Genomic DNA, 23973 nt, shown 5'->3' on the forward strand with positions numbered 1-23973 from the left:
GCTGTGTTTATGTTAGTGAAAGACTGGGAACATCTTTCACATCAACAGTGGTCGAGCCGAATGTACCGTGGGTGTCGCCATGTGGTCATTAAAGCGCACGGACGTCAGATGAGCATCACTAACAGAATGTGGAGGGAAAGAAGTCAACATAAGCGAACTTGAGTCCATTGGTCTAAAACTGAAAAACAGGCCAAATAGTTTATGGTGTTAAAAGTCAGACGAGAAGTCACGTCTGGAGCAGGAGGGTGCCCGGGGGGAGGGGGCGGGGGGGGCGGGGGGGCGGGGGGGGCGGGGGGGCGGGCACAGGAGTCCGGGTTCTGGGAGAACGCTGTTCCTTGGCCTAGGGGTATCCCTTTCTGTGCATGTGGAACCTCAACTCAAAAGTTTCAAAAGAAAGAAGTAGCAGTGTACTTACTGACAGAAAAATAAGTACTGTGTGCAGTTTTCTTTATTATTATTTCTTTTAGATAGAGGAAAGAACAGAGAAAGAGAGAGAAACATCAATATGAGAGAAACATTGATTAGTTGCCTCCCAAATGTACCCTGACTGGGAATCGAACCCACAACCTGGGCATGTGCCCTGACTGGGAATCGAACCCATGACCTCTCCGTGCATGGCACGATGTTCAACCAACTGAGCCACACAGGCCAGGGCCTGTATGTAGTTTTTTTTAAAAAGACACCAAACAGTATTTCAGAGTTTTGTCCCATTAAGAAGGAATGAGGGATCTCTCTCTCTCTCTCTCTCTTTCACACACACACACACACACACACACACACACACACGGGGAAAATGTCTGGAAGGCTAAATCTCTAGACATTAATGGTGAACTTTGGTTACTGCTGGGAAGTGGGAACATATGACTTTTCTAATCTGTATTTTCTCTGATTTTTCTAAAATGAAGCTATACTACATACAGAAAAGAAGAAGAAAGACCTACAGTGTGGCCTCTGATCCCTGTGAGGTTCTGAATCAACCTTCCAGCCCCAAAGCGCCCCTGGCCCACAGGAAATGGTCAGAAGACCAGGGACGTTCCCGAGGTGCCGCTGACGGGGAGCTAACTCCTTCCCATGGGAGGAACCAGGACACTGGAGCCGGAAAGACCTGGGCAGACCACAGCGCTGCCCCCATCAGAGGCCCAGGCTGGCCCTGACCTCTCCAAGGCTCGGTTTCCCTAAGTGCATGAGGGTCACACCAGAACAGGGAAGCCCAGGTCTGACAGCGCTCAGGGAAGTTCTCACTCACAGGCTCCCCCAGGTTCCACAGAAGAAACGGGGCCCAGGGAGGCTAGGCATCATCCCCAAACCACCAACCTGCAACTCTGGGGGACACCCACAGAGCCCCCACAACTGAGTGTGGTCCAGAGGTCTGCCTGCTGGTCCTGACCTCAGGAAGTACCCTGCCCTCGCTGGGCCTCAGTGCCCCAGGGTAAAGAGCACGCTAGGCATTGAACTTGACCTCTAGTAGCCTCCCTCAAGCCCCACACCCGTCATTCCCATGAAACGACCATGTGGAAGGCTGTAGCAGGAAAGGTGGATGGCTGATCCAGACAGGAAGTGACCTCACAGGATGAATGACAGGCCAGCATTCCATCAGGAGCCCCACCTGCTGGTGACCTTCGGGGTCATGGGAGCCAGGAGTAGGTAGGCATGCAGAGGCCAAGCAGGAAACCGGATTTACTGAGGAAGGCCAGGCACATGGCAGACCCCCAGGCGGGGAAGTGACTTCATTTCACACTCTGTCCTCCTCGCTTCCGTCCCTGGCATGGAAGGGAGTTAACCCTGAGAGGGCCATGCTTCCCTGCTCCCGGGCCAGCTCCACACAGGCCAGGGCGCGAGAATCAGGCTCGCTCCTCTCCCCACTCCTAATAGTCCTGAAGCGCAGATACGGAAACGGAGGCTCGGAGAGGCCGACGACGACGGGGAAGGGACCCAGGACTTTTCCCACTACACCAAGGTGCACAGAGGAAGACGTGAACTCGGGAAAGGCTTCCTGGAAGAGGAGGCCAACTCGCTGTGCCTAAGGATGAGCAACCTTGACAGACAAGAAAGGCATTCTGGCAAAGAAAGAGCAGAACCAAGATTCAAACTCGGGCCTTCCTGGCCCCCCGGTCCAGGCTTATCCCAGCCCATCAGGCAAAACAAAACCTAACACCTAACACCTCACAGCCGGCCGGGGAGCTCTCAGGCCTCCGGGGGGCTTCTGGCGAGGGAAGAATTCCGCCACCTCAAACCTCCAGGGGCAGAGGGACGGGCAGCAAGAAAACACCAGGGCCCGGGAGGGGAAGAAAAATATTTTTATGTTTTTCCCTCTTCCTGTTTATCTATGCTCTCGATCCCAAGCTCCTGTTTGTTCAGGGAGAGTTCTGCCAAGAGTGACATCCTGCCATTGGCCATCCTGGGCCAGGCAGCCCCGACCAGCTTTGTGCCAGGGGCACCGGGGCCCACACCCCCCACAGACCCCTGCCTGGCCCGGGGAAGCTGCCTCATAAAGGAGCTTTCAACAGAAGCCGGGGCCCAGGAAGGAGGACCCGAGCCAGGGAGGTGGGGCGGCTGCCAGCGTCTCCCCAGTGCCAGGTGGCACCGATCGGCTCCACTCTCAGCGCCCATCAGCTGCAGAGGTGAGGAAATGACTCCGAGCCTGGCCAGGGCGCTGTGCTGGGCGTGGGAACGCAGGGCACGGGCTGTGCCGTGAGGCGGACGTGGCATCCAGTCCTGGCTGACGGATGGCTTGCTGGGTGACCTTGGCCAAGTTGCTGAAACTCTCTGAGCCTAGTTCCCTTATCTGGAAAATGAGGACAACAGTGGAACTGACTCATAAGGATGGGGTGAGGATCATTCTTTATTCCCACTCCCACCATCAAGCTGACCCCCTTACTCAGTCCTGAAGACCTGAGGTGCCTTTAAAATGTGCTCCAAAGCAGTGGTCGCCAACCTTTCGGACCTCACTGGCCACCCGTGGTCCGCGGACCACCGGTTGGCGACCGCTGCTCCGAAGAACAAGTACGGCCTTAAAAAGGAATGAAATCCGACGCATGCCACAACATGGATGAGCCTTGAAGGCAGTATGCTAAGTGTTTAAAGAAGCCAGACACCAAAGGTCAAACACTGTATGGTTCCACTTCTAGGAGGTACGGTATCAACCTCAGAGACACGACGTAGCAGGGAGCTGCCAGGGGCAGGGGGTGGGGGCGGGAGGGAGGTAGGAAGCTAGTGTTCAATGGGCACAGTTTCCGTTTCAGAAGATTAAAAAGTTCGGGGGCGGGGGGGGGTGACAGTTGCACAGCCATGGGAATGTACTTAATGCCGCTGAACTGCACGATTAAAAATGGTTAAATTGGTACATTTTATGGTATGTGTATTTACCTCAATAAAAAAAAAATTAAGGGCTGATTCACAAAAGAGTCTTTAGATGCCCGTATTCGTGGCTTTTCCTGCGCTTGGAGAGGTCAGAGTCGAGAGGTAAGGCTGGCATGGGAAGAGCTCAAGGCTCCACCTCCCAGGGAGCTGGTACCATCGGGGAACCCGGCGGTGGAAGCTGAGGAAAGACACCTGCCGCCCCGGGGCCTGGGAGGGCTGCGAGGAGGCGGCCCAGAGCCAGGCTGCACCATCCCCACCTGAGCCGCTCTGCAGGCTCCTCCCAGTACCAGGCGGGGCTGAGCCACACAGCGCCACGCTCCTGCACGCCTGCATGCTCCACGGGCAGAGTGCGTGATGTGCAGGGCCCCACTCACACCTCGCACACCCCCACACACTGTCCCCGGCCACAGATGCCGGGCTAGCCCCCACGTGCCAATCCTGACCCCTGCCTGGCCAGCCCAGGAGCCAACGTCCAACAAACAGCAATGCCTCCTCCTCTCTCCCAGCACCCACCACCAAGGAAGGAAACCGACTGGCCCACCTTCTCGGGGGCCAGGGATGGGGAAGAAGGAGGATGGCCAAGTGCTCAGAGGGTACTCCCAGGGCAAGGAGACAGAAAAAACAGCCATCCAGAGGCCCCTGGCCCCAGCCCGACCACCTCCCTACAGGCTGGGGTGGGAAGCAGCCGGTCGAAGCTTGGGGGTGGGAGGTGGGTAAAACCAGAGGTGAGAATGCCTGGGGGATGGCATAGATTCCACCAGGCGTCACGGTATGAACTTGGGCAAGTCACCTCCCTTTCTGGATCTCCTGAAGCCGCCTTCCTTAGTTTCCTTCTTGGTCAAATGAGGATTCTGTCCCCTCACCCACCAAGCACCCCTGGGTATACAGCATGGAGAAGTAAGTGAGCTCGCCAAAGGACAAGCAAGAGTGTTCAGCAGCTTTTCCATAATAACTGGTAACAAGGCAAAAGCCCATCTACGGGGCGGGGGTGGGGTGGGGGGGGCGGGGGGGGGAGGCACACTGTGGTACTCCCACACAATGGAATCCTACACAGCAATGAAAAGGGGGAATTGCTGATGAACCTTACAGAGTTTATGTTGAGAGACAGAAGCCAGAAGAAGCCAGATTAAAAACAGCTTATACTGTATGGTTCCATCTATATAAAGTGCAAGAACCAGCAAGACTAATCCTCGGGAAGTCACTCGGAAGCACGGCCACTTGAGAGTGTGGGAGGGTCAGGTAACTGGCAGGGAAGGGGCCGCAGGGAACACTCCAGGCCACTGGAATGCCCTCTATCTTTATCTGGGTTGGGGTCACACAGGTAATTCATCTGTAACAATTCATCCAACTTTGTTCTGATTTACGGGGTAAATTATTTCTCAATTTGCAAAACAAAATACTAACAGCTAATAGCGCTGCCTTCCTCTGAGGAATGCAGCGAGGTGATACTGACAGGTGTGTGCAGAAAAGCCACAAAAAGGGTCTGGTACGTGGGCTGGGAGTCCGAAGGACCAGGGTTCAAATCCTGATGCTCCCTCTGACTGGACACAGTTTTTTTTTCAGTTTTGACTTTTTGTGGCTGTTGATTACGATTTTTTATTACAAAAGTAATTTGTACTGATTTTCACAAGTCACAGATGAATAAAGAAAAAGTTTATGCCCTACCCTCCAAGCCCCCTCCCAGTGGATACGTATAACTCCAACCCTGTCTGTTTAATGGAGGCATGCCATTTCATTGTATCGCTACTCATTCAACAAATAAGTACCAAGTATCCATCGTGTAAACCAGACAGGCACCGTCCTAGCCTTTCATGGAAGGAAAAGACATTCCAACAAGGCAGGGGGGGCGGGGAATTCAACAAGAAATACAACAGAGACACATTTTCCACATTGTGATGTGGGCTGCAAGAGGCTGAGATGCTGAGATAAAACATGAGCAAGGTAGTTGAAAGGACATATTTTAGGCCTGACAGTCACAGGCGCCCGGTGCTGATATCGAAGGACAGGAAGGTTTCGGCCATGTGAAAAAGCACGCCCGGCAGAGGGAGCGGCACGTGCACATGCCGAGGTGGGCAGAACGCGGAACTGAAAGGAGACAGTCTGGCCTCCATTGCACAACCCTGAAATCCTTGCGCGCACAGCCTGACATCCTAAGTTTTACTTCTGTAGGATGGACCACCAGCATGTGGACTGCCTGGATAAGAAGGCATGTGCCTTTTAAAAACTCTAGTAGATATTGCCACATTACTCTTCCAAAAGGTTTTAGCATTTCACACAGAAAACAGAATTGCTTAAGAGGGCCAGTTTCCCAACAGCCTCGTGGGATCAGGAAGTTATCAATCTTTTTCATCTTGCCCATGTGAAATCTCTCCACTGCCCTGTCCGCAGAGGGGAGTAAACGGCAGGTCCTCCTCCTCAGGACACTGTGAGGTTCGCCTAAGGACTAAATCCATCCAACCTGCTGAGCCCTGCGCCCAGCACACAGTGAAGGCTCAACGACGGGAGCAGGCTCTTCCCGTCATTTCTGACCATGTGCCAGGCGGTAACTGTCCGTTCCATCATTACGAGGCTAACCAGGGGAGCTCCCCAAGGGGAGTGTTAAATGCTCAACCTCACAGGTGCTGCGTGGCTGCCCACGGACCGGATAACAGGGAGGAGGGGTGGGAAACATTGGCTCGGCATGAGAGCACTCTGCTGGGAATCAAGAGCTCAGATTCAAGTCAAACTTTCTGAGATTCGGTTTCCTCGTCTATAACATGGGCTAATTCATTCCCTCACTCTACAAACACTTCTGGGGCACCTACTACGTGCGGGGCCTTGTTTTAGGAGCTGGCAAACAGAACAAGAATTCCTGCCTCGTACATGCTAGCTGGAGAAACAGAAATAAACTACATAAATGAGTCAAGTATGTCAGGAGGTGATACGTGATAAGAAAGAAGAGGGTTATGGAGACGAGGCATGAAATGCTAGGGTTCCCAGGGAGGCTTCACATTTGAGTAAAGATGTGAAGGAAGTGACATGGCAAGCCACGTGGCTCTCTGGAGGAAAAGCATCCAGCTTGAGGGAACAGCCTGTGCAAAGGCCCTGGGGTGAGGTGTTCCCAGTGTGTCCTAAGGGGGTGGGCGGGGAAGGCACTCAGCCAACTGGAACCATGAGGTAGCCAGTTTGGGTGGAGCAAGGAACGCACAGGGGTCGGTATGAGATGGGGGTGTCCTGGGGGCCACAGGGATGTCGCCGTGAGTTAATGGGGAGGCAGAGAAGTACCTGGATCTGGCTTTTACATTCTAACACGGTCACCCTAGGCTGCTGCGAAGAAGAGGCTGTGCGGGAACAGGGAGGACGCTGACAGACCTGCAGGTGCTGCGAGGCCTGGGCCGGCGGGGCGGCGAAGAGAAGGAAGAAGGGCTCATCTGGATCCATCCGCTGTGAAGCTGAAGCCAACAGGACGGGCTGTCCTGTCATTTCCGAAGATAGAGAGACACAGAGGAACCAGGGACGTCTTGGGTGCTGGGCCTGAGCAACTAACTGGAGGCATGAGGTTGCCACTAACTGAGATAGGACAGACTGAGCGGAAGTGTGAAGAGAGGACTGAACAGACAGACAGACGGCCACGGCCTCACCCTGGCTGCAATCGCGGAAGGAAGCAGCAGGCCCTCGAGACCTACAACAAACGAGGAACTGCTCCTGAGGCCCGTGGGGGCCACTGGGGAAGACAATACGGAACAGAGAAGGGAAGAGTGAGCGGAAGGGAAGTCAGCGTGGTACGCTGGACTTGCTACAAGCTTTGCTCTCCACAGAGCCCAGGTCACGGTCCAGGCTGCTGCTCACAGGCCTGCATCACAGGTGGGGAAACTGAGTCCCACAGTGAGTACCATTTAGAAGCCAAAAAGGGCCAGGATGAGCTAAGGGGGTGGGCGGGGAAGGCACCCAGCCAGCCCATTTAGTTCCTGCAGCTCCCACCTACCACCCCAAACAAGGACCATGAAGCTGGGGCCCAGTGTCCCCAACACCCAGGACGGCTGCAGGACCCCAAGAGACAATGCAGGGACCTGGGTTTTCCGGAGCCAAGAACATGACTCAGACTCCATGGATGTCTGCTGTGGCAGTGAGATCTTTTTTTAAATTGGGATTTAATTCACATATCATAAAATTACACTTTAAAGTATACAACTCAGTGGTATTTTGTACATCCACAATGCTGTGTAACCATCACCTCTAATTCCAGAATATCAAACCCAAAAAGTTAAATACAGAATTACCATATGGCCCAGCAATTCCGCTTCTAAGTATTTACCCAAGAGAATGAAAAGCAGGTATCCAAACAAATACTTGCACACCCAAGTTTACAGCAGTACCAGTCACAATCACCACAGACAGAAACGATCCAAATGTCCATCAAATGATAAATGGATAAACAAAATTTGGTGTGTGCATACAATGGAATATATATATATATATATATATATATATATATATATATACACACACATACACATATATTCACTCTTCAGCTATAAAAAGGAACGAAACACAGCTACATGCTACAATGTAGATGAACCTTGATAACATTATTTTAAGTGAAAGAAGCCAGATACAAAAGGTCACATATTGTGTAACTTCATTCATATGAAATGTCCAGAACAGTTAAATCCATGGAGACCAGAATAGAGATTAGTGGTTACCAGAGCTGGGAAGCGGGGTGGAGGTGAGGGTGGGGGTGGGGGGTCTGCAGTGACCGCTTAATAGACAACAATTTCTTTTGGAGGTGATGAGAATGTTTTGGATGTTCAACATCACTAATCAAGGAAATGCACATCAAAACTACAAAGTGGTATTACCTCATGCCTGTCACGGCTATTATTTAAAAAAGATAAGTGTTGGCAAGGATGTAGAGAAACTGGAACAGTTATACACTGTTGGCAAGAATGTAAAATGGTGCAGCCACTACGGAAAGTAGTATGAAGGATCCTCAAAAATTTAAAGTAGAGCTACCCTATGATCCAGCAATCATCCCACTTCTGGGTATTCACCCCACTTTGAAATCAGGATCTCAAAGAGATATTAGTTACCCATGCAGCACTGCTCACAATGGCCAAGAGATGGAGGCAACCCTAATGTATGAGTGTATGTATGTATATATACATGTGTTATATATAGGTGTGTGTGTTTATATATACACACATATGTGTGTATATATATATGCAAATGTAGGTTCACAGTGTATTATTTATTTGTATTACAACTGTAAACCTACTTTTGACCATCCCATGTATATATATATATATATATATATATATATATATATATATACACATTTTCTTTATACACACACACTGGAATATTATTCAGTCTTAAGAAAGGAGATTCTGCAGTATGATATAGCATGGATGAACCTTAAGCACATTATACTAAGTGAAATAAGCCACCAGTCACAGAACGACAAATACTGCAAGATTCCACGTATGTGAGGAATTTAAGTAGTCAAATCCATATAGACGCCAAGAATGGAGTGGTGGTTGCCAGGGGCTGGGCGATGGGGAGTTGCTAATCACCAGACATAAAGTTCCAGTTAAACAAGAAGAGTAAGTTCTAGAGATCCACTGAACAACACTGTCCGTGTAGGCAGCAGTCCCGGATTGCACACTTTAAAAATGTGTTAGGGGAGGCGGGGAAAGAGATCAACTGAAGGACTTGTATGCATGCATATAAGCACAACCAATGGACACAAGACACTGGGGGGGTGGGATGAGGGCATGCGACAGGGGGTAGGGGAGGCTGGGGGAAGGTCAATGGGGCAGAAAAAAAGGAGATATATGTACTACTATATGTAATACTTTAAACAATAAAAAAAATTACATTTAAAAAAATGTGTTAGGGAGGAAGATCTCAATAAAATAAAAATTTTAAATGTTTGGGAATTAGGTAGAGGTGATTGTTGGTTGTCCAGTATTGTGAATGGACTAATTACCACTGAATTGCACATTTTAAAATAGTTACCTTTTACGTTATGGGATCTCACCTCAATTTTAAGAAAAAGGTAACGAGAGCCGACCCTGGGCCATCTGAATACCGCCCTGCCATGCAACTTGGGCTCCAGTCCTGTTTACAATCCAGTTCCTTCTCCTCAAGGCCAAATGACATCATCCCGCACAGCACAAACAAAGGTTGTGGTTCAAACAGAAGCGGGGTGGGTGGGGAACTGAGCCACCCATAGCCCCTGCAGCCTGGATGTCCCAGTTCAAAGGCCCAGCCTCTTAGCAGTCGGGACCATGTTCACGTTGAGACTATCTATGTGAATTGAGAAAGCCCATCTCTGTCTGTGCCAAATTCCTGATTCCCACAAGAAGTGGGTTTAAGGCCGACTACTATAGTATATACAGATTCAATAACGCCTCTATTCCGCCCGCATCTTCAATCAAACAAGTCAGCTTTCCAGGTGCCCAGCGATGCACTATGAAAACAGACACTTGGGCTCAAATGTAGATAATCAGAATTACCCCAAACTGTCCAACCAGCACAGCACTATTAATGCCACTCTGTCTAGCAGGCTCAGGTGACAGGGACAGGGAGACAGAGGAAGCCTGGAGCACAGCTCCCTGCTATCAACCCAACACTGGCAGTGGAGTTGCTATTTACACCTTCCATTTGTTGGCTTTCTGGTTTTATTAGTGTTTCATGTTTATTTTATAGTTATGTAAAAACGATGTAAATATAAGGCACTTTATCTAGTTTTATATTTGTGCACATTTAACTTATCCTATATAATAAAAGGCTAATATGCAAATTGACCGAACTGCGGAACGACCGGTTGCTATGATGTGCACTGACCACCTGGGGGCAGGCGCTCAACGCAGGAGCTGCTCCCTGGTGGTCAGTGCGCTCCCACAGGGGGAGCACCGCTCAGCCAGAAGCTAGCACAGCGGCGGTGGCAGGAGCCTCTCCCGCCTCCATGGCAGCCCCGAGGGCTCCCGGACTGCAAGAGGGTGCAGGCTGGGCTGAGGGACACCCTCCCCCCTCTGCACAAATTGCATGCCCCGGGCCTCTAGTATTCCAATAAGAAAAGTTAATAAGGCTTTTTATTTTTCTTTAAAAGGGAGTCCACACACACACACACACACACACACACGCACCATACTATATGATTCCATTTATGTGAAATGTCCAGAAGAAGCAAATCTATGGAAACAGAAAGTGGATTATGGGCTGGGGGTGGGGAGTGACAACTAAAGGTACAGGGTGTCTTTTGGGTTGGTGACGGTGACAACGCTGTAAAATTAGACCGCAGTGTCAGATGCACAGCTCCGAATACACTAAAAGCCACTGAACTGTATGCTTTAAATGGGTGGATTGTATGGCATGTGAATTAGATCTCAATAAAGCTATTTTTGAAAGGGGGAAGGTCGACGTACTCCCCAGAAATGAGCAGCACTAAGCTGGAGAATTCACAGAAAACAAGCCCACCTACTGACAGCTTCTCTCCCAGGCCCACCCGTCTCTCCCTCCCCGCAGACCATCCTCAAGGGCCCGGGGAAGGTGAAACCCTGAGTCACCAGCCAAGGCCATCCTGGGTGAGCAGGGGGCTGCCCTGCACACCACACAGGATTCCTGCCTCCTGGAACTCACTTCACACAACAGTGGAAGACACGACTTTGAGTTATTAAACTAGGAAAACCTTAACAATGACGAAAACCACCGGTGTTAGGAAGTATGCAGGAATGTGAGTCGTATTCACAAGATGGCAGTGTCAAGGAAAGGAGCATGACAATACAGGTGCAGAGCCTCCGAGACCCAGCGGGCTGGGGCCAGAGTTGACCCTGGAGCGTGCAAGTCTGAGCACAGGCACCCCCTTCCTCAGGAGGCTGGAGACATCCCCACCCTCCACACACACACACACACACACACACACACACACACACACACACATACACACACACGAGCAAAGCCTGCCACTCAAGAGAGCATCGCATCAGTGGGACCCCAAGCAGTTTCCTAGAAGAGTCTGCCTCCCCCAGGGGCAGCCCCACCGCAGCAAGAAGGGAGGCCTCAGGGGTCTGTCCTCTGTCGACTCAGCAGACGGCTCTCTCCTTGGCCCTACACCTTCCAGAGACACTTGGCAGAGACCGCTGGGTGGGAGGCAGGGTGGAATGCACGTCCCCCCAGACACCAACTTGTCTGCCCCCACGACAGAATGGCCCCTTTTATTCCAACGCCTCCCTCCTCCAGAAACCTGCTCTGAATGACCGCCCCAGGAAGCTTTCATTCTGTCTCACCGAGCCCCAGCTCAGAGCCAGGGGGAGGTGGACACCCCCCCCCCCCCCCCCGTCTCCCAGCCCTCAGCTCAGAGGGCAGGTTCCCAGGAAATGTGCTCAGGTTCCGGGGACTGACGGCTAAGCGAAAAGGTGGGTCCCAGGGCCATGGACCAAGTGTGATCCCACTCATATCCCCTCATCAAAAACTACACACAGTCACAGAGCGGCACGGGGAAAAGACCGAGGGATGGTCAGCAAGTGCCGACAGCGTTAACCTCTGGCGAAGAGAGAAGGGAGGGGGAAAGGGGCTTTTCACATTGCACTCTCCATGAAGCTACTCTTGAATCTTTCATAAAGATCACTGCTTTATATTATTTTTTAATTGAAAACATTTTCAGGGGCCGGGTGGGCGTCCATCAACTGGAAACTTGATAAGCAAGCTCCCTCCATCCACAGGAACACTGCTCAGCAGCAAAAAAGGAGCTCGCTGCAAAAACATGCAGCACAGTGAACACAGCTCAAGAAATCATGTCGAGTAAAGAGGCCAGACATGCCCTACCTAGCTGGTTTGGCTCAGTGGATAGAGCCTCAGCCTGCGGACTGAAGGGTCCCAGGTTCGAGTCCAGTCAAGGGCACATGCCAGGGTTATGGGCTCGGTCCCTAGTGTAGGGCATGCAGGAGGCAGACAATCAATGATTCCTCTCATCGTTGATGTTTCTATCTCTCTCTTCCCTTTCCCTTCCTCTCTGAAATCAATAAAAATTAAAAGAAAGAAGCCAAGACATAAAAGACTACCTATTATATGAGTCCATTGATGTGAAAATCCAGACAAAAACAAAGCCTTAGTGACAGAAAGGAGATAACTGGGCCTGAGACCAGGGGTGGGAGTGGTGACTGACTGCAAAGTACCACAAGGAACCTTCCGGGTGATGGAAGTGTCCTCAGACCTGACTGAGGTGGTGGCTACACGCCCATGACATTCACCAACAATCACCCAGCTGGGTACTTAGACTGGGCAAACGTTATGGTGTATATACCTCATAAAAATGTTAGTAAGGTAGAGGAGGGAATGGGGAGTCACTGCTTCATAGGTACGGGCTTTCCTTCAGAGTGAGGAAGATGTTTTAGAAATTGACAGAGCGACAGTCACATGGCATTGTAAAAGGTACTCAATGCCACTGAACTGTACACTGGAAAGTGGTTACTTTTATAGCACGTGAAGGTCACTTCAATTTAAAACTATTTTAAAGGTAAACAAGTAAACACTTACTACACCCATTTTGCAGATGAGAACATTGGGCTCAAAGGAAGCAGTCCACTGCCAGCCCAGGGCTTAGCTACCTGCGCCTCAGCCTGGCTTAGCGCTCAGCAGAGACCTGCAGCTCCGGGGCCCATCCCCAGGGAGGGCCCTTCTCTGGGGCATTCCCCACAGGTCGTGGAGGGGTCAGCAGAGCAGCACCTGCCGGAGGCTCCCACGTTCATGAGCTCCATCAACGGACGAGGCTGCATGAGGGCAGGGAGAGAACACCCCCTAAGAAGGTGGTCAAACTAAGGCTAAAGCACCGCAGGGCAAGGACACGTGTGTGGAGGGCCCCCATCAGATCCCGGCGGAGGGAGGTCTTCTAGGCCCTGCCAACAGGGCCCTGGGTGCTAACGGAGCTGCTCCCGGAGAGTGACGAGGTCAGGACCCAGGAGGAAGGCCTCAGTAACCACCGGGCAGCAGTGGAGGGGGACACATGCACCAGCCCCTTTGTGACCAGCAGGAGAGGGGTTAACGCTTTCATGGGGTCTACAATTCCAGGAAGAGGAAAAGGGGAGGAGACATTCCCTCTGTGCTTTCTAAACAGAATCTTCAAAACCACCTGCAGAGAGGCAGGCCCTGGGCTCAGAGGCTGCAGAGGCTGGCACGGTCCAAGGTCATCTGAGGGCACCCTCCTCTCTCCCCTCGCGTTGGCCCAGCCTCATGGGCTTCTCATGGGCGAGGGCAGGAAGCCCAGCAGTGGGCCCACAGCCCTCCCAGCACCACACCCTCCCTCCTCCCGGAATTTCCCAAAGCCCTAGCTCCCTGGGAACCCGCAGGGTCATCAGTGACACACCCAATTCCCAGATGCTCCCCACTGCCTGTCCTGCGCATGTAGGTAACCCCAGATGACCCATGTCTCTCTCATGGAGTACCCCAGACCAAACAGGGGTAGCCTCTCGTGGCTATAATGATTGCAGGAGATATATGCAAACAATTTCTGAAGTCCAGAGATTCCACTATTAGACAGTCACCCCTTAGGAAAGGCTAAGGAGTTTTCAAAGGCTTCAGTTTATTGAAAGGAAGGGGAGGAGGATTTATTAACCCATGGGTGTCTGGACTAAGAGCAAAAATAGGCATGTTGATCTTGGGGCAAGAGCAGTCTGAAGCCCCAGCTCAAAAATGAGGGGCCCCAGGGAGGGCTGACAGCATTTGTAAGAAGTTAGGGGAGTCTCTGGAGAAGGGGAAACAGAGACTGTGATTCCTAAAAGGAAAGGGAGGAGAATTCTGATGGACCTCCAGCCCGTGTCCTAACAGGGAAACCAGGACTGCCTCAGAGCCCGGAGTGGGAGGGACAGAAGGCCCCAACCTGCAGGGTCTTTCCTCATAGGCCAGGGGTGCTGGGGGTAGAACCCTCCCCAGAGTCACGGATCTGTCCACGTCCCCTCTGCACACCAAGCTCGTCACACCTCTGCGGGGGCTGCTCTTTCTGCTTAGGAAGCCTTCCCTCACACTTGCAAACTTCTGGCCATCCTTCAAAGCCCCCCTGAAGCGTCACCCTGCCCCCACGCAAGACATTCCCTGCCTCCAGCTCCACGCACAGCCAGCACAGACCCTGTGAAGGCACCCAGCGGGTACAGCATCATGTATGTACGTGCGTGCCTCTCTTACCGGGCAGAGGCGGACTCTCCCTCACCTCACCTCGTACTGAACCCCCAGCCAGAAACCCAAATCAAGAGGCGTCCCGGTGCCTCCCCACCGTGAGGCACCAAGCCAGCACCCTGGCCTCTGGCCTCACAGTTCTCTCCCTCCGCTGAGCGGTAACAGAAGCACCAAAAGTTTACTGAGCATTTACTATGCGCCACATGCTACCACCATGCACTACCTCCTTTCATCCTTGAGACCTTTATAACAGTTATTATCATTATTCCTGTTACACAAGAGAATCAGGCACAGAGAGGTTAAGTGAGTTGCCCAGGGGCACACAGCTAGTGAGGGAAAGAGCAGAAATCTGGTGTGGTTCCAGACCCGCTGGGGAGGCAGCAAGGTGCTCAGCGGGGGCAGCTGTCGGGACAAGTTCTGAGTGGAAGAGGAACCTTCTCTCCTCAGGTTCCAGCCAAAGACCTGGGAAGAGCAGCAGTGCCACCCCCCTCCCTGCCAACCGAGCCTGCCGCCTCCAGGCCCATGCCCACTCGGAGTGCCAGTTACAGGAAACATAAAAGGCCCATCTGCAAGTTCCTGGGCCCCGGACCAGGGAGGTGCGCGGCTGCCCGCTGGGAGGCAGAGCCATGATTTGGGGCTATTCTTAGCAAACCACTGGCTCCCCTCCCAGAGGCCCAGAAGGCGGCAGGCCCTGTCTGCCGTTTCCGGCCCGGGGTGGAGGTCCCGCAGAGCTAAGGCGTGGCTGGTGGGCACGGGAGAGGACAAAGCCCTCCAGCTTCCAAACAAGTGGTGCCTCCCGCCCAGCCTTCCCAGGGCCAGGCACCTGGCTGCCGGAGCCGCTCTGCAGTCCCGGCCCAGCCTCACCATCAAAGCTCCACTGACCGGGACTCGGTGCCAGACCCTGGGCCACATGCGTTCCACAGACTGTCTGCCAGTTAACCCTCACGACACCCCCAAGGGCTGGGGTCACTGGCCCCATCTTTTATTTCTTTTCTTTTTTTAAAAAAAAATATATTTTATTGATTTTTTTTTTTACAGAGAGGGATAGAGAGTTAGAAACATCGATGAGAGAGAAACATCGATCAGCTGCCTCCTGCACACCCCCCACTAGGGGTGTGCCTGCAACCAAGGTACATGCCCTTGACCGGAATTGAACCTGGGACCCCTCAGTCCGCAGGCCGACGCTCTATCCACTGAGCCAAACCGGCCTCAGCTGGCCCCATCTTTTAAATGAGGAGTTTCATTTTAAGTGAGTTATTTAAGACATTAGGTAATTTGCCCAGGGTCATACAGAGAGTTAATGTCAAGCTGTATCTAGACTCTGGGCTGGCTCCCAGCCTCCAGGGTGGGCAGAGAGGTGCCTGTAGCCAGAAGGTAGGAGGCCCCCTTCCCTGCCCAAGCCCAGGGAGGGGCAGTCCACACGGAGAACAATGGTTTCATCAAGGACCCCACAGCATGGCTACACTCTCTCCCTACCAGGATGGTCCCTTCCATGCCAGACACCCTCAGGCTTGGGCTCTGAAGGAGAGACCCCAGCCAGATACCCCCACCCCCACCCCGCCCTGACCCAGGACACAGCCTCTCTTCTGGAGACTCGGGAAAGATGAGACTCAAAGGTTCAGGGAGGCCCTGCTCGTGCTTAAGGTATGCACCCAGCCCGGTTACTAGGGCGTGAGGAGGTCAAATGATTCTCACAGCCAAACAGAGAACACTGAGCCCTCTGGGGTCTTCAAACCCGAGTGGGGGGCTAAAAATGAAGCCACCCCACAAAGCACCTGCACCATCACCCCAAGCAGGACCAGTTCCGAGCACTGCTGCCACATGGGGTCATGGGATAACTGAGCGTTACCCACCTCAGACTGCATCTCAGTCCCCACCTCTGAGGTGTCCTGGCCTCTGCTGTCAGGTGACTCAGCAGGTACAGGTGTCTGTCTCCCCGGGGAGCCCACAGCCACCTCCATGTCTCCCCGGGGTACTCAAGCCACTTCTATGTGGCTTCACCCATGTCTTGTACCCATGAATGTCAGCTCACATCCATAATGGTAGCCCAAATATCTGTGCACTTACACATCTGCCTCCCGTGGGGGGGAGGGGGGTGCAAATCCCCGTGAAGGAGCAGATCTGTCTATGTAGCATCTGTGGCCCATGTTTCTGTGTTCACACTGTCTGCCCCTATACACGACTTGCCCACCTCCACTGTCTTCCTGTCTGTCTTCCTGTCTCTACCCAGTGTCTGTCTGCCCACGCACGACAAACCTGAGTACACATACATCTCTGCTCCCCACCTGTGCCCGGTGACCCTGCGTGTGCCACCTGTTCGGAGTGGGTGGGCATGTTCACCCCGGTGCTCACGGTGCTGGCCAAGGCTGCGGGGTGAGCTCAGCAACTCCCACGCCTACAACAGCGCCCAAGGCTGCGGGCACAAGCACACTGCCACCTCCGCAAAGTCTTCCAGAAAAGCAGAAACGTGCCAGGGATGTTGGGGGCGGGCAGAGCCCCAGACACAACAGAACCTCAGACGTGAAGTCAGCGCAGCCCCGGGTACCTCCCACCTCAAGCCAGCCCTGCCCAACCCACCCACCTCCAACACCCCAACCCCAACACCCATGGCCAGTGAATGGAGAGTGGCTGTCTGCACTCACAGGAAACAGTGTCTGGTTCAGGGCCTCCTCCGGCCTCCCAACCTCATCCCCAGCCCCCAGCAACAGAGGCCCTTAAGAAAGGAAGCGAGGACTTCCTCCCGGCTGGCCTCTGAACCGCCAACAAGGCTGGATCTGCACCCCAAACCTCAAAGGTCCCGGGGCAGCTGGGAGAGTCCAGTGCTCAGCCTGACCCCAGAAGTCCAAAGCGTTTCTTCAGAAATCTACCAGCAGGAAAAAAAAAACACTTGGGAGGGGGATGGAGGATCATCTGTATATGAAGGAGAATTCCTGAGCCCTCCTGCTGCCCCCTGGCCCTGGGGTGGTGAGAGGGCCTCATTACTAGCAGGTACGTAGGAAGGATGGGTACGGAGCCAGAATGTTTTAAGCATGCTTGCATGATTGCAAGAGAACTGGATCCCAGCCCCCTTCCCTCACCCCCGCCCCCCAAAGCAGCCTATGTCACTCATTTAGCAGTGAATCGTGTGTAGCCTCTTGGCATTCACACTATTATTACTCGTCCAGGACTGATCAGCAAACTGTGGTTTATGTCTCCTCTTCCCCAATGGGGCTGAGCCACCAGAGGACACAGCCCTCCAACTCCTCCCACACGGCCGTCCTCCCAGGCAGAGCCCGGTGCCTGGCGTTTAAGGGGCACCTGGTCGCTGGGTCAGGATGCTCTGCATAAAAGCCAGGGGGCTCGCCCTTGGGCCGCTGCTTGGGAAGGTAAAGAACCCCAGAAGCTGGAGGAAAGCAGGAAGCTTTCTTCCACCTCTGCCTCCCCGTGAGGACATGGCAGACCGTGTCCCAGCCGTCCCGGCCACTTTTAAAGGAGGCAGCAGGTCTCCCCACACCATCCTCTGCCTCTTCAGGAAAAGCCTCCAAGATGAAAGGGTGGCTCTCCTGGGAGACCCAGGCTGGCAGAGGGCGAGGGCCAGAGTGGCTCAGAATCGAAGCTTGTGCCCACTGGTACCTCTGGGCTCTCCCCCTTCCCCAGGCCTCAAGCCCCCAACAGATGAGCCCGGGGGACCCCAAGTGTGGATCATGAGACAGCTTCCCTCCCCGCCACTCCACTCCGCGGGAAGCCCGGCTCTAGCGGGGAGGGTGGAGGTGGTGCCAGACCCCGTCTAACCGGGAGCGAGGAAAACCTCGGGAGAGAGCATGGCCCGGAGCGCGACCAACAAACGACCCGGAATCTGCTCACAGTTCAGTACGCGGCGTCCCGCTCCCCTCCCAGGCTCCAATCCCGTGCGAGTCTGGGTGGGGGCCCATCTCCCGGAGCCCAGAGAGGCCGAGCTCCCGGGGATGGGGAGTGGGTGGTCGGAGCAGCCCGGGGGCGCGAACGGGGGAAGGGGATCCCGGATCTGCCCTACCCTCGCCCGCGTCGGTACCTGCCAGCCTGCGGTGGGCGCGCTGCGCCGGGACTGCGGGCGCCGAGTCGGGCAGCGGCGGGGCGAGCCCGGCGCGGGCTCCGGCTCGCTCCTCCCAACTTCCCCAGCCCATCCGTGGGCAGCGGCGGCTCCGGAGGCGGGCAGGCCGGGCGCGACGAGGGGAGGTCCCCAGAGCTGGAGCCCGCGCTCGCCGCGGTGGGAGCAGCGCGACCCAACCCCGGCGCTCCGCCGCGGTCCCCGCGCCCCGCGCCACAACGCAGAGGGGCGGCCGGACTAGGCCGCCAATCACCGCTCCCGCCGCCCCCCGACCAGCCCGAGCCCCGGCCCCAGCCGACAAGGGGGCGGGGGGCTCGGATTTAAAGACACACTCACCCGAGCCACGTCCGGATCGGCGTCCTGAGCGCGGCTCCTGGCCGGGAGGGGACGGCTGGCCCCACCTTCCCGGCCCCGCTTCCTCCTTCCGCCCTCCCACCCAGCACGGGAGGAAAGTTTGGGGCGGGGGAGACCGCCTGGGAAGCCAGTTCCTCTTCCCGAGTCATTAATTCGGTTCGTTCTGGAAGATACCCAAACCCGACATCCAGCCTCCGGGCCGGAGAGAGAAGCAAGTGCTGCGGGCGCCACACCCCCTCCCGGGCTCCAGCTCCGCGGCCGGGCTTCCCTCGCCCCTCTCAGCCTTTCCAAGCCGGGAGGGCTCACTGTGCTGTGCAACCCGATCGAGGCGGTTGCCCTCTCTGGGCCTCAGCCACTCCGTGTATCTGTGGGCGAGCCCTTACCGAGCAGACTGTCCGCTCCCTAGTGGGTTTCTCCCTAACCCTGGAAACCCAGTGAAACGCACCCCGCGGCCCCCGGAGGCGAAAAGGGAAGACCTGGCAAGAAACTTGGAAGGGAAGGGGGTCCCTCTGTCCCCACCCCTGGGCTCCCGTCGGTGGCACGCACAATCCCCGCCCCCCAGGGGAGCTTGCGCCCGCCTTCCGCGCCGCCGCGGGATTGTCACCGCGCCGCAGCCCAGCCAGGCCCGCCCCGGGCCCAGCAGCTGCGCTCGCCCGCCCCTCGCACGCTCCCGTGGGCATCCACGTGCGCTCACTCTCCGCCGCGGCTTCCTCTCCGGAGTCGGGCTTTGTTGTGGTTGGTGAGTCACTTCCTCTTTCCACTCCGTGCTCGGGAAATCCTTATTCCTCACCTGTCACTACCTGCCTCGCCCCCAATCTGGACTAGAGCAGGAGTGGATGGAGCCCAGGTTCCCCATAATGAAGGCAGCTCAGGCCTCACCTCTGCCCAAAGTCAGGCCAGAAAGCACCCGGCTGGGAGGGGGGCACTCAGGCCCCGCCGCCCCCCTGAGCCCTAAGAATAAATAGAGGAGACGAGAGAAGTGGCTGTCATTTGTGGTGCTACCAGGTCCCCAGCACCTGGGTCTCACCTGCTCCCCCGGATGATTTTACAAGGTAAGTGCCTTTACTGCCCCTGTCTTAGTGGGTGAGGAAACGGCCGGGAAGACTTGCCCTGGGCTCCAGGCCTCCTCCCTACCTAAGGTGTGCCGGAGGAGAAGAACCGAGAACGCCCAGGAGTGTGTGGGAAGCAGATCTGACCTTCAGATCTAGGCTCAAACTGGCTCATGGTTTACCGGCCGTGTGGTCTGGAAAAGGTGACATAAGCTCTTTGATCTCCAAGTTCCTCATCCAAAAGATGGCCTGTCCTCCCTCAAAGAGAGGCTGAGGAGCCCGGGAGCGGGGGTGATGCCCTGGTCCACTGTGTGTCACGTTGTAGGCTCCATCCTTGGACACCGTTCCCTCCCTTCTTCCTCAGGCCACAACCCCATAACCCACCCCTCCTGCCATCCGACCCCCCAGCTGATGACCCGCCGTCGTGAGGATGCTGTGTTCTGCATAGCTCAGCCAGGACTGAGATAGGGCTGCACATACGCACTAGCATGTGCATGCACACATACATGAGTGCACATGCACACATATACCTACACACATATACATACACACACTCACAGCTCCCCCTACCCCACTGGCTAGCAGATGCTGGAGTACATGGCTGTCTGCTCTCTAGACGGAGCTCCTGGAGGACAAAACTCCATCTCTGGTCCCCATAGCAGTGCCTAGCACATCCTCATTCACTCCTGTGTATGCACCATGCAACAGCAGGTGTTCTTGTTGACTCAAGCAGAAGAGCCCGGGCAGAGGTGTCCCCAGGAGAGCCAACAATCACAGCCCTTCTGGCTCCAAAGACAACCTTCGGGCTCAGCTGTAGGCCCGAGAAGTAGAGGGCTGGGCCACGGTGAAGCAAAGAAGCCTGCTCTGTGCCTGTGTGCAGAACCCTAGGTGATAAGCCGGACCCCAGCAGCAGTTCACGAGCCATACTCTCCACTAGTGTGTGCTCCCGTGATGTAGCAAGCTCCCTCCCTCTCTCCTTTCCCTCCACCTTGTTTTTAGTAAAACTCTCTTTTTTAATCAGGAGGAGGAGGTGGAGGAGGAAGGAAGGAAGGAAGGAAAGAAGGAAGGGAGGGAGGGAGGGAGGGAAGGGAGAAATAGAGGCCTGGGGTCTTAGAGGGGTCTCAGAGACAAACCACAGACTGCATCCAGACCACAGTGTCCAGCCTCATCAGCTCACCCCCAGTCCGGAGGCTCTGCCAAGTCCTGTGTCCCTGGCTGCCTGCTGGCCATGGGGCTGGGGGTGCCCCCAACAAGAAAGCCTTCAGGACCAGATTTGTCCCACCATGGCCCGGGAGCAGGGGGGGAGGAAGGGGGAGGGAGCTGCATATTGAGGGAGAGAAGAAAGAAGGGACACAGAGCAGCCCTAGGTATACCCAAGAGAAGGCACTCTCCGCAGCCCCAGGCAGAGGGCAGAACAGCTGGGCCAAGTCTCTGCCCAAACTGTCACAGAAGCTCCCTGAGGCCCGGAAGCTCAGAGCAGAAGCCCAAAGTCCCTGAGAAAGGAGCCATGGTCCCAGAACAGGACCTCCATCCACTCAGCCAGCACCCCACCAGCTTAACCGCCCCCCCACATCCCACATGCACAAGCACCCAAGATACCACCTTATTGTCTAAAGAATGCCAGGGTCCTGTGTATAAAAGCATGCGTGTGTGTGCACACATATGTGCTTGCATTGCTCATGTGTGAACTCACGTTTGCAAAGATGTGAATGAGGGAGTGCATGTATGTACAAGTGTCCAATGGGTGTGGATGTGGATGTACAAATGAGCATGTGTGTATATGTGATGATGTGCCTCACACACACAAACCAACCTCCTACAGTCCAAAGCCAGGCCGCTGTGCAAAGGGTAGTGAATAACCCCATTACTCATGCTTCCAGAAGAATTGCTGTGGCCGTCCACAGCCCCCTCTGCCCAAGCAAACAAGGTGCCGGTGCTCCTGGGAGAGAGCTCCCAAGTTTGGTCCCTGCACAGAAAGATAAGCTGTAGGGAACCCCCAGTTCCCTCGTGGCAATGCGCAAGCCAAGAATTACTTCCTGACAGGCACAAATGACTTGCTGGAAGGCAGAGGAGCTGGGTTCAAACCAGCAAAGATGAGACCTGACAAAAGATGAGAAACAGACCCTACTGCTCTCTTCCGCCCCTTGTTCCCCACCAAGGCCGCCCCAGCTGGGGACACTAGGTCCGAGGAATGGACAGTGTCAGGGCAGGGAGCCAGCCTGGCCTTGCTGCCCGAAGCCACGGTATTGGAGGGCCCACACAGGCCCTCCAGGGTGGGTGTCTTGGAGCCCGCAGGCTTCCCCTGAGGCAGATGACCTCTGAGCCTCAGATGTGCAAGCCTGCTGCCCAAGTCCCCGCACAGACGCATGTCCATCTGCCCTGGCTGCCTCGGGTCCTGCTGTGGCTGTCCTTCCAGGGGTCCTTTCAGGCCCGCTGCCCAGTCCCCAGGACCCAGCACCCCTCGTTTATTCAGGCCCCTTCAGTGTGCAGTCAGCTGCTTAAAGACACGGGCTTGGAGGAGGGCAGGGCTGCCCTTGATCTAGCCTCAGCAACTTAACCACTATGTGGCCTCCTACCCCAAAAGCATGACATTTCTCCAAGTCCCATTATCTTCATTTGTAAAATTGTATGAAGAGCAGATCCTACCTCCTGGGAACGTCTGGAGGATTAAAGGGGCCCTGGCACTCAGCTGGCACAGCAGCTCTTGTTATTGTTACTATTGTTGCCACCTGAGCTCACGCTCTGACCCAGCCCTCAACCTGCCAGGGCAGAGGGGTTCTTTGAGGCTGAGTTCAGGTTCCACCTCCTCCGGGTAGTTTTCCTGGCTCACAGCATCTGTCTGCGCTTGGACTCCCTCCCCCATTACCTCTGTGCAGGGGTCTTGGACCTGAGCTCCCCTGCCCGGCACAGAATGTCTGTTCAATATTTGGCATTATAATTAAAAGCAAGATGATTCCTTTTATTGGTTGTGCCCTCAGGCCCAAGGATGACATCTGCCACCTCCCAAAGTCACACGTTGCTTTCAAACATTTTTGAACAAGAGTCAAAGTAAACAATACATTTTACATTGGACCACCAGGTCCACAGAGAAATAAATATGTGTGTGTTTTACATACACACACACACACACACACACACACACACACACGCTTAGCTTTACTGTGTGTGATGCATCCTGATTCTGTCCTATTTCTCTTTGTGTTTGCTGATTGCGTTGCACAAAACTGATTTCACCTACGACCTGCAGTTTGAAAATGCTCCACGAATGATGAGATTCCCGAGAGCAGGAGGACCGCCCCTCCCATCCCAGCACCTCTCAGTCCCTGACTCAGGAGTGCCCAGGAGATGTGGGAGGAGGGTGGCTCTGTCTCCAGAATATCCCTCAACCTCTAAAGGGAGAGTGCTCTGTCAGAAGAAGGGACAAAAGGGAGAAGGGCCCGGCTGGCATGGCTCAGTGGTTGAGCATCAACCTATGAACCAGGAGGTCACAGTTCAATTGCCGGTCGGGACACATACCCGGGTTTCAGACTCGATCCCCAGTGTGAGGCGTGCAGGAGGCAGCAAATCAATGATTCTCTCTCATCATTGATGTGTCTATCTCTCTCTCCCTCTCCCTTCCTCTCTGGAATCAATAAAAATAAAAAAGATTTTTTTTTTAAAGGGAGAAGGAATCCTGACTCATTCTTCATTCAACACATAGTTCATTCATTCATCAGTCAGTCAGTCAACAAACATTAACAGAGCCCCTTCCATATTTCAAGCCCTGCCTGAGTGGTGAACAGGCAGATGAGGTCCGGCTTTCGTAGAGCTGACATTTAATTGGGTGTGGGTGAGGGATATAATAAACAAGTAAACAAAAACAGATCATTTCTGAGTGAGTCATGCTATGAAGAAGATAATACAACAGGATGATCTAGAATAGTGTACTGGTAGGGCTACTAGAAATGATGGAGGTCGCTGAGCCTCAGCTACCCCATCTATAAAAGGGCAACA

At 54.3% G+C, this 23973-nt stretch overlaps 1 protein-coding gene across 6 annotated transcripts in view; it reads right to left on the bottom strand.

Moving 5' to 3' along the window:
• The window catches only part of PALD1 (phosphatase domain containing paladin 1), an 84505-nt gene that overhangs the window by 46731 nt on the left and 13801 nt on the right, over window positions 1-23973 (bottom strand). The window contains exon 1 of one of the 6 annotated variants that reach the window (XM_079794227.1): window positions 18914-19479. The exons of 4 other annotated variants lie outside the window; for them this stretch is intronic. The gene's annotated coding sequence lies outside the window, so the exon portion shown is untranslated. Of the gene's footprint in view, window positions 1-18541; window positions 18865-18913; window positions 19480-23973 lie in introns of those variants that run through there. One more of the 6 variants, XM_079794228.1, reaches the window with a different exon arrangement.

Source organism: Cnephaeus nilssonii (assembly GCF_951640355.1).
Source record: "Cnephaeus nilssonii genome assembly, chromosome: 16".
Lineage (NCBI taxonomy): Eukaryota > Metazoa > Chordata > Mammalia > Chiroptera > Vespertilionidae > Cnephaeus > Cnephaeus nilssonii.